We start from the raw sequence: 9,140 nt of genomic DNA, 5'->3' as shown, positions 1-9,140 counted from the left end.
AAGAGCTGTCCTGATCTTTCAGGAAAACTCTTCACCAGCCACTGCTGGACACACTGGGAGTAGAAGAGTGGTGTAAAGTGCACGACACGGGATGTCTACACACCTCTGGCCGCTGCTGCTGTTGTGGGTTTGTGCACAGAAAATAATGGGGGTAATCATTTGGACACACATCGTACAGCGCCAGTGTGTTTTGGGATACGTCGCCAACACTCTGCTGATTTCATAGCTGAAGGGTTCTGAACTTCCACAAGCACAGGTTTTGAAACTGCATTTCATTTAAAGTTATTAGTTAAAAAGTCTCTAAAAAGGTTAACATTTATTGTTTGTATAAATTCACGTGTATTTTATAAAATAGGAGGTCAATGAATTAGCCCATGTCTGTCAAGCTTATGTGCTATTCCCAGTTCGCCCATGAGATGGTGCTCTACACACATACAGTGACAAGAAGTCAGTGGCTAAGGGTAAAAGAGCTAGGAAGTAGTGAAAACATCAGAACAAGCTACACAAGCAACCATCTTTATTCTAAGGTTAGTAAACTGTTAAAAACATATAAAAGCACACTTGAACCGTGCAAAATGCTAGCACATTAATCCATAAAGTATGAGAGAAATGTCTGAAGTGACTGAGTGATTGCAGAATATTGTTAAATGTGAGTTTTAGACTATATTTGCCACTTGTTTTTTCAAGCTAACTTGTTAGCTTTATGTTAGCATGCTATAGCCATATTCCAGTGTAAACTCAAGTGTATAGCTAGCTTGCTGCTAATGGGTGTAAGTAATGAGTAGAAGCTATAGTAAGATGTTGCTAAGGTGAATGAATGATAAGATGTAGTAGTAAATGTCACATAGGCACAATGATGTGATATTCAGAGATAAGTTCAGCAACAAATGTCATTAAAAGGTGATAAACGCTGTCTTAACCTACTTGACATGTGATCCATTGCTGATAGTAGTTTGAAGTAAATGCTTATTTTGCTAGTTAGCGAGGAAATGACTGTCTGAGAGCTTTTATTTTGTTTTGCTTTCTCCAAAGAAAATACTTACCTGACCTCATGAATGTTCTACAGAATGAATGGACACAAATTCCCACAAAAAGACAAATTTACCTTCCAAGAAGAATAGAGGCTGTTATAGCTGCGAAAGTGGAGCAACTCCATATTAAAGTATGTATCTGAATAAAATGTCATTTTGCTTTTATCTTTGCAGAATGAGACTATTTTGTCTGCAAATACTCATTATGAAATAGAGGACAAATGCATCACATTCAGAGCAAAAGTGTTAATATCATATTATGGATCTGAAAAATGCCTCCAAAATGGAGTCAGCATATAAAGACCTCAACTATAAAGTGAGTTATCTTATCAGTAAAAACATTCAGCCAGGTCTACATGAAATCAGAATCAGGAATACTTCATTAGGATACACAACAATTGGCATACACTTATGAGATCTGGCTTTGTACAATTGTTCGCTGGAGTATCAGTAAATCATTTTTATGTAAATAAAATTCACAAACTGAAAACAAAAACCAGAGAAGAAGACTAAGAGCAGAAGCTTCAGACAATGCTCCAACAGGGTCTTTGGGGAGTAGATAAAAGGTGCCTGTCAAAACATGCTGTGTTGCTACGAGCAACAGAACACCCACCTCAAACTGTCCGCCCTCAGCAGAATAATACATGCTGATTTAAATACCTCATGTAGGTGATGAGACGCGGGATCTAAGCAACAAAGATCAAACTATAGTTTATATCTCCATCTTTAAAAAGAAATCTAAGGCTGTAGTTCAAAAGGCAGAGCACATTTACAAGAGGAAGCTGTGCAAGTGAAATAGCACACATTTGGCATCTGTGCTTAAAATGTGCTTTGCTTTTTTCTCCCATATCCCCTCCTTCACTTACACAAAACAGCTCATATTAACAGTTTGATTTATTTAAGTCGATTTGGTTTGAAGAAATAAACCTAGACTGATATCATTAGCTCAGATCAGGCATGTACAGCCTCCTTATGTTATAACGATCTCTGTTAAAACTTTGATAAGCAGCAAATTAAGTGATCAAGAGAATTAGGATTAAAGTCATCGTTTGGTTTTATCCTCTTTTCTAAGCTTAGAGAGTCAAACAGTCGGTGAAACAGCTTTATTCACTTTTTGCCTTTACTTAGATGAGAGGATTGATACCTCTCTCATCTCTGTCTGTGTGGGGTTGAAACTTCTTCACTGAGCTTAGAAATGAGGCTGAAAATAGAGCTGGTCCTGTTAGTAGTCAGCAAAAAACCCTGCCTCTTGCATCTCTAAAACTAACCAAATAGCATTTCCCATGTTTAATCTTTACAAAAACATAACAAAGGTACACCTTATAGGATGAAGGACTTTGGCTGATTCCCCCTTCTGACACAGCCAAGCAAAGTCCCAAATTTGATTTTTTTAAAGATTGTCTTAGCATATTTTCCTGTGGTTTGACATGTGGTCATACTTTGCACAATTAATATGACTGGTAGAGACAGGAAAAGCTGTTAAAAGTGATCCAAAAATGCTTTGCAGCATTATTATTATGGAAGGCCACTTTTAACAGCTTTTCGCTTTCTTTTCGCCTTATGGATGAAGTTCACATAAAGAGTTTACTGTTTAGTAGACAGGTCTTATAGAGTGCTGTTCCTATTAAATAGCTTCATTCAAAATAATATATAAGGGACAGTTCTGATGTCTTAGCTGGGAAATATCTTGTCTGGCGACAACAGTACAGAAGTTGTGGGGTGAGAGAATGGAGTTCCTCGTTATGGAGGTTGCCTGGGTGACAGAAGCACTGACAATGGCTGAAAATAATTGTGGTCCATCACAAGTAAACAGCACCTAGCATGAGTGAGATGCAGCAACAGAAAGGGAGTTTCAAGTATCAGTTCCACCCCCCAGTCTGTGATGTAACATCCATGTTTCTGTGGCATAATAAACACACTGTGTCTGTAATGGAAGCCTTTTTATGACATGGATTGTTAACAACTATCAAAATTAAATAGTTTTCTTGCTTTTAAAACTGTTGGAAATATAATAAAACCAGTGAGAGATGTTTCTAAAGACCCCAGAACAACTGCCAAGAAACTTGTGAATGACTCAGCCAAGTCAGGAATTGTAGTGGCAAGGGCAATCACTAGAGCCTTCAGAGGAATGGACTGTGAGGTTGCAGGTCCGATTAGGTATGCTAGTTTGGCACTTTGCCATATGGTCCTGAACGGCTCTGGCCATCATCCAGGCCTGTGCTAGGCCCATTCCCCATCTTTACAGGTGTCCTCCAAGCTGACTCCATGGTGCATGCGGCCGCCCCCAATGACTGGACCAGTCCACCAGGTCTTGCGTACCCAGTATGCAGTAGGCGGCATCAGATCCGGGAAAGCACACCAGGTGCCTGTTAAAACTCTGCTGCTATTCCTGTTTCAGGCAGCTGACCCTCCCAATCCACACTCTTCTGAGCACATCAGTATTAGACACACGGTCTTGCCAATGATACCCAAAAATGCAACAAAGAGAAGTTGTCACAAAGTAGTCCATTAAGTCTCGCTCTGTGACTCGCCTCTGTGACATGACAATGACATCTCTCTGTAACCTTGGGATGCATTTACTGGCAGTAGCCATAGTACCGGATTTGTGATTGGTGAGGTAGATGACCAGGAAGAACACCTCTAAGCCAGCCTGAAGTATGCTAAGGACAACATGGAGAAAGATTATACATACTGAAAGCATGTCTTTTGGTCAGATGAGACCAAACTAGAGCTCTTTGGCCACAGAAATGTTACATCGTCCCCACAGTGAAACACAGCGGTGGGGGTGTTACACTGTGAGGAGGCTTCAGTGCATCTGGAACTGGGAATTTGCAAAGGAAGAAAGGACATGGGAAGATTTTGAAAGAAAACCTCAAGCAGAAATGAGCAAAGGTGCGTCTGGGTCGTTGCTTTGTCTTCCAACACAACAACCACCCATAGCATTCGTGGCTCCTGGTGAAGACCTACCTCCAGAAAACCAAATGGAACATTACTGGCTGGTCTACACAACAGCGTAACTTGAATCCCATTGGGAATTTGTAGGGGGAACTAAAGACCTCAGTAGACGTGTCTGAGACTTGTTGAAAACTACAACGACTGCAAAAGCAGCAGATCGGCCTGACTGCATACTCCTTTCCAGAGTATTGAACTTTCTTTTAACAAATGAGTTCAATACTCACTACACATAGCACTATTAAGAACAGTAAGTTTTCTGACTTCCCATTTTCTTTTTAAAAGAAGTCCCCTCTGCCCTCAGAGATGTGCTTTGTCCTCCCTCTCCTTTATCCATTGCCTCAGTTTATCTAGGATGAGAATGTTGCCTACCATATATTGTGCAAACGTAATCCAATTCAGAGAAATGTTTGCAGCTGCAGCCAGGAGTCATTGTTATACATTGAGACACCCTATCTGGGAAAAGCCACCGAACCGCCTGTACAATCACAGCGTGCAGGATAAGTCATGTTTGGTTTTAATCCTCAGAAGCAGCTGCAGTCAGAACACAGCCACAATGCATTTCTATAGCTGACAAACCTGTATCGTGTGGGAGAGAAGGCAGCCTAAGATGAACCCCAGAAAATATTTACACATGGAAATTATGTTTATTCAACAGGATTATCAATGGCCAGCTAGGGAAAAAAGGATCCTTTGAGGTTATATTAACAAAATACACAAAGATTTTGCTACTGTCAGAAGGCGGATATGTGTGCTCCAGCATTTCCATCCAGCACCAAGTAATCATACAAAGACGTACCCCCGTGGTCACAAAGAATTTTTTTAAATAGAGTTATGGCTCAGTCTGAACACGCTAAAAGTGCACTGAGTATTAGTGCTTATCTTAATTGCTTTTGCTCATGATATCCCTCACCAGTCCATCAAAGCTAAACTGCCTTTATGGTGTGGGATACATCTCAGTTTGTTCTTACCACAGCTGCTTCTGTGGGGATTAAAAGCGGCTCAAAAACCCAAAAAGTGTGTATGAGACAGAAACCTGCAAGATATTTACTCCTACTCATTTAGATTATAACCAACAGCAACAGATGGAAAAAGCAATGATCCATTGAATTGTCTGGATTTAAACGAAAGCTCTCATTGGCTGTTAAAAAGGCACCGTAAATAGGCACTGATGAATAATGATGGATAGTACTGTCTGCTAGGCACTTCATTGGGGTATGTGCAAAACTGTTTCAGCCACTGATTGCATATTAATATGGACAACACACCCCCATCTCTTTGTTGGTGCAAAAGTGAAGCTAAACTACCCATGTGGCAGAAGCTGACATGGAGCCAAGACATGCACAGATGGAGCTGGTGGGTGGAGCTGAAAGCCACGCCCTTGCCAGCTGCCAGATGGGAGAGACTCTGTATACAACAACTGCTGCCCAGGTTCTTCACCAGTCAAAGCTTTAGGGGAGAGTGGCAATGAGAAAGACACTAATTAACTAACTAAAATGAAATAGAATAAGGGACAAAATCTCCTTAGTTTTAGTCTCTGATGCTAGTATACCGACTGACTTGAACACCAAAGCCTGGAGAGAGTACAATTGCCTGATTTGATTGAAAACAACTTCACAAAATGGTAATTTTAGGTCTTGAGTTGTGCACAAATATCAAAATTGAATAATAACAGTGAAAAGTGAAGCCGTTTTGGGTCTCACCCCTGGCAGGTATCTCACATTGCCAAAAAAAATAAAACAAACACTAAAACTAATAAGAACGAAACTAAAATGAAGATTTTTTGCAAAATAAAAACTGGACTAAACTAAAAAAAAAGCAGTAAAAACGTATTAAAACTAAATTGAGATTTAAAACAATAGATAAAAACTAAACAAAAATTTACACTAATAAAAAATCCCAAGCTATTATTAACTTGGTTCACACCTGATCCCCATGCAACCTGTCAGAGCTTGAGCAGTTTTGCAAAGATGAATGGAGTAAATTTATGGTGTCCAGATGCACAAGGCTGACTGAGACCTATCCACACAGACTCAGTGCTAAATACTGACTTGAAGGAGCTGGGTATTTATGCAAACACTTATTTTACATTTACCTTTTTAATTGACATTACTTTCAAAAAATCTGTTTTCACTTGGACATCAAGGTGTCAAGGTCTTTTTTCTATTTTTATCTTTTCTGTCAAGAGAAGCCAAATTATATTGACAATGGTTTATAAAAAACATCCAAGGGTTCCAATTCTTTTCATAGGAACTGTAGACCAATTTTTTGTATAATATAAAGTAAATTATACTGGATTATTACAGTTCATTGTTTTGCAAAACAATTTCAAATTTCATTTATCAGTGAAACATTTTATTGTTTGGCTCTTTAAGTCATTTTCTGATATCATAACCATCTCCTGCTTTCTTCACACAAAGGGGTCGGGACAACTGGTGGAGTGACAATTTTTCATAAACTTCACAGGCAAATCTGATGCTCATTATTGTGTCACTTCAACATAATTTCTAATTTTGTTTAGAGTCATGTTCAGTCTGCGTGGTTAGTTTTAAGGTTTCTGTCTTAAGCTGCCTGACTCTCTAACCCACACTCATAAAAGCACACTATCAGAGGCCACAGCAGTAATGAGCTTGTGTGTGTAGCGTAGTGCTGCTAATAGAAAGAAAACAGCTGGTTATGATCTGCCTTGCAGATATAAACCATCTTTCTCAAGCTACATGCCAGTGCATCTGTGACAGACAGTTCTTTGTCTACTAATAGTGATATCAGCAGAATTTTCTTGCAGATTTGCAGCATGATTTGTGATAGTCATGTGATCATCATACATCCTACGATATGTCTGTTGTTCAGCCCTGAGATCATGTAGAAAATGATGCCACCATCCATCTGTACAAATATACGATATATATACAATATATATATATATACATATATATATATATATATATATATATATATATGCTAAAGCTATTCATAAGACTCTTGGATCACCATTCGCCTTCATATTTATTCACACTGATGGGTTTATGTTGTGTGTGTTTTTTTAGGCTAACGTGTGTTTTCAGACTCTAATTAGCCCAGCTGTTCTTTTGTCTGTTATAAATAGGAGCGCAGATAAATGTTTGTGTACACCAGCTTGTGTTCACCAGTATGCATAAATGGTTGTGGAAAAATAATGTGGCTTTAGTTCTAGCCCTTTCAAAAGATGGGCTGTAATACAGCACTAACCGTTATACCAGATTCTGTACATTCATGAACAGTTATCATTGCTGTATCAAATTTAAATCAAAGTGAGCACTGGGCAAGACTGCAGTAAGTTCAGTCATACACAGTAAGATTTAAAGAAGGAGTTGTCTTTGAGACAAGTTAGTTTTACCACTTTCCTCTGGATCTTAAAAAGCTGATATCATGTCAGTGTTTAGAAGATATAAACATTTTTAAAGGAAGATATTTTGTGTCGTTACCACAGGTCAGGGCCTGGTCTCCAGTTTCCTACTTACTGCCCTTATGTCAAAAGCTAAGTTAACAGGCTGCTAGCTGTGGCTTCAAGCATGGAAAGTATGTTTCCCAGTTACACTTTTAAATCTTTTACATTCTTAATTATTTCATTTTGTTGACATTGACATTGTATACAAGCTTACAGTCGTTGCATGAGATGTGTCTGGCTTTAGTTTTGTTGCATATTGTCATGTAAACATAGTGCAACATTATGATTAAATTAGAGTGTATTCTATGCCTTTATGGCAATGAAAATCCCATATTTATTCATCTTCTAACTAGGTTTGGGTCTCAACCATGTTGTAAGAGACATATCTGTCTAAACAAATATGTTAAAATCTACATTATGTTCACCAACTAGATTATTTTTTTCTTTCTCTTTATTGGCCTGAACACATAACAGGTGTGCGAGCCTGAATTATAATCATAGGTATTTTGTTTTTCTCCCACTCTTACCCATTTTTGAGGCTCTAGACATGCACTGATTTATGTGAAATTTGGCTAACACCTAAAACTCTGGGAAAAAGGAGAAAGTTGATATAGCTTTCAAAATTGGCCCTCAGGTATTGCCTCAATAGCTCCAAATTTCATGCTTTTACTGAACACTGCCAATAAATTGGAGAAATTGAGGTGTTTTGGGCCACTTCCAAGAGTCATTCTTGATCATCTTGTGCTTTTATACAGATCTTGAAGAGACCTTTATAAAGAAAACTAATTTGGGAAGTTTGCATTACTCGTAAGGTGTGGCCGTGACGAGCCCTCAGATATGACAAACAGGTAGTTCTCTATAACTCAGCTGTGCATTGTATATTCAGACTCAAGCGTCCCTTGTTTACATGGGGTCAATGCCTGCACACATTTAAATGGCCAGATTTATCACACATCATAGCGCCTCCTAGTGATAACAGGAAATGCCAAGGTTTACAGAGGCATTCCCTTCCAGTTGATATGAGGTTATTTTATCTTCTAAAAATTTACAATCCATCCAGGCAATAGTTGTGGCATTAGCCTCCAGTGATTTCAGTGAGCGTTGTCCCTTCAACAGGATGCGCTTAGAGAGGCTAGGGAGTCTTCTTTATTTCTGAATGTCTTCTTGTTCCTTAACTGTACTCTTGCCGTGACACTCCTGCACTATGCCTCTACATATAATGTCCCTGAGTGGGCAGGGCTGTCTCTTTTCCCTCAAGCCATAGCAGGCCTGACAGCTGGCACGATACAAACTCACAAAGGGGAATAAAAACATGTATGAAACATGTTTGAGCATTTGAGTGAACAAGCTAAAGAAGTGTTGCGCTGTTATTGTGAACACAGTGCTGAGAACAACAAACCCATAAAGGAGTATGGCTTCTTTCTTCTTTAAGAAGGCCAGTACTGAACAACGTATTTAGTTAGGACATATATGATGACTGCTATCTCAATGATTAAAATGTTCCATACTATAATTTTTATTATGAAGCCTTTATTGTTAAATGACAGTCATGTGTTAGCTCCAAGACATCAGTAAAGCCAGCTAATATTGAAGTCAGCACTGCTGATTAAATGTAATACAGAGAAATGTTTTAAAAGCTAATGGCTGTTAAATTACAGGTTGTTTGTTGTTACCTTTTTACTGCATGTTTATGTGTAATGAAAAACACGCTTTATGTATTTTAATTCTGT

The 9,140-nt window shown here is 38.7% G+C and overlaps 1 protein-coding gene across 1 annotated transcript in view; it reads left to right on the top strand.

Annotated features, from left to right (window-relative positions):
- The first annotated feature begins 1,135 nt into the window (after window positions 1-1,135).
- LOC121517311 (protein kinase C and casein kinase substrate in neurons protein 1-like) overlaps window positions 1,136-9,140 on the top strand; it is a 116,162-nt gene continuing 108,157 nt past the window's right edge. The window contains exon 1 of the mRNA XM_041799001.1: window positions 1,136-1,162. The gene's annotated coding sequence lies outside the window, so the exon portion shown is untranslated. The remainder of the gene's footprint in view (window positions 1,163-9,140) is intronic.

The sequence above is a fragment of the Cheilinus undulatus genome, linkage group 11, assembly GCF_018320785.1.
Source record: "Cheilinus undulatus linkage group 11, ASM1832078v1, whole genome shotgun sequence".
Classification (NCBI taxonomy): domain Eukaryota; kingdom Metazoa; phylum Chordata; class Actinopteri; order Labriformes; family Labridae; genus Cheilinus; species Cheilinus undulatus.
This window is presented reverse-complemented; position numbering and strand designations above follow the sequence as displayed.